Source organism: Octodon degus, unplaced genomic scaffold, assembly GCF_000260255.1.
Source record: "Octodon degus isolate 3935 unplaced genomic scaffold, OctDeg1.0 scaffold00076, whole genome shotgun sequence".
Taxonomy (NCBI): Eukaryota; Metazoa; Chordata; class Mammalia; order Rodentia; family Octodontidae; genus Octodon; species Octodon degus.
In genome coordinates, this window is record NW_004524652.1 from 9,794,654 (window position 1) to 9,795,767 (window position 1,114).

Consider the following 1,114-nt stretch of genomic DNA (forward strand, 5'->3'; position numbering starts at 1 on the left):
TTCAATCCCCGGTTCCACCAAAAAAAAAGAAAAAAAACCTGGAAAACTTTGGGCAGCTTTCTTACAAGGATAAGCATATCCTTATCTTGCAATCTTGCTGCTGCAAGTATTTCGTCAAGAGAAATCAAATACATATACATCTGCATGCAGATGTTTTAAGTGGTTTTACTCATCATTAACTATAAGCAACCCAAATGTCTTTCATCAAGTTTTAGGATACGATACACACTTCAATACTGGTTCACAAAAAGAACCACTGAACTACGAACGTGAAAAAACATTGAGGTAGTGTGCTAAGAAGCCAGACTCAAAGGCTGTGTACATCCTAGCATTCGAAAAGGGCACAATCCAGTCAGATAGCTGGTACTTTCACAGGACTTATTGGCATGAAATTTTATGTTAAATTATCTCAAGAAATATCACACAGGGACAGGGAGATAGCTCAGCAGTCTAAGTGCCTATCTGCAAAGTGCAAAAGGGTGCGTGTCCTAGGATCCCAGAGCTGGGAAGGGTGAGACAGGGGGATCAGTGAGACCCTGCACCAAGTAAGTATTAAAAATATATATAAATCTGTTAAAAAATGGACACAGGGAGATGCTTGTAAATAACCAGCCTGTAAACTGGCATCACTCCTAGACAGTAGCCTGGGTCCATCTACCAAAGTTGAAGTGCAATCTTTTTACTCCAAAGACAAAAAACCTACCTAGAAATTTGTTCCAGGTATTTGCTTTGTATGCATCCAGGCTTATTATATACTCATAAATAACTGAAAACCAAATATGCACAGAATGGACTTCTACAGCAGGCAGCAAGCTGCTTTCTGCACAAAATGCATCAGTGCTGTGATGTGCAGCATGCATGTTTCTAGCTAATGAACAGAGTGCTTGTTATACTTGCTGTTTCCATTCCTGACACCCAAGAATAGCAATGCCCACGAGGCAGGGGCAGGACAAGTGAGGCGGGGAGAAAGAGTGGTCAGCAGTTGCAGGAGGAAGTGTGGTAGAGGAGCCTCGGCTGCTCTCATTGTGTGCAGTTAGTACTGACTTTCTGGAAGGAGAGTGCTGCTCCTTTGTGTTGCCTGAGAGTGGAGGGAAGCACTGAGAAGCCAGACACC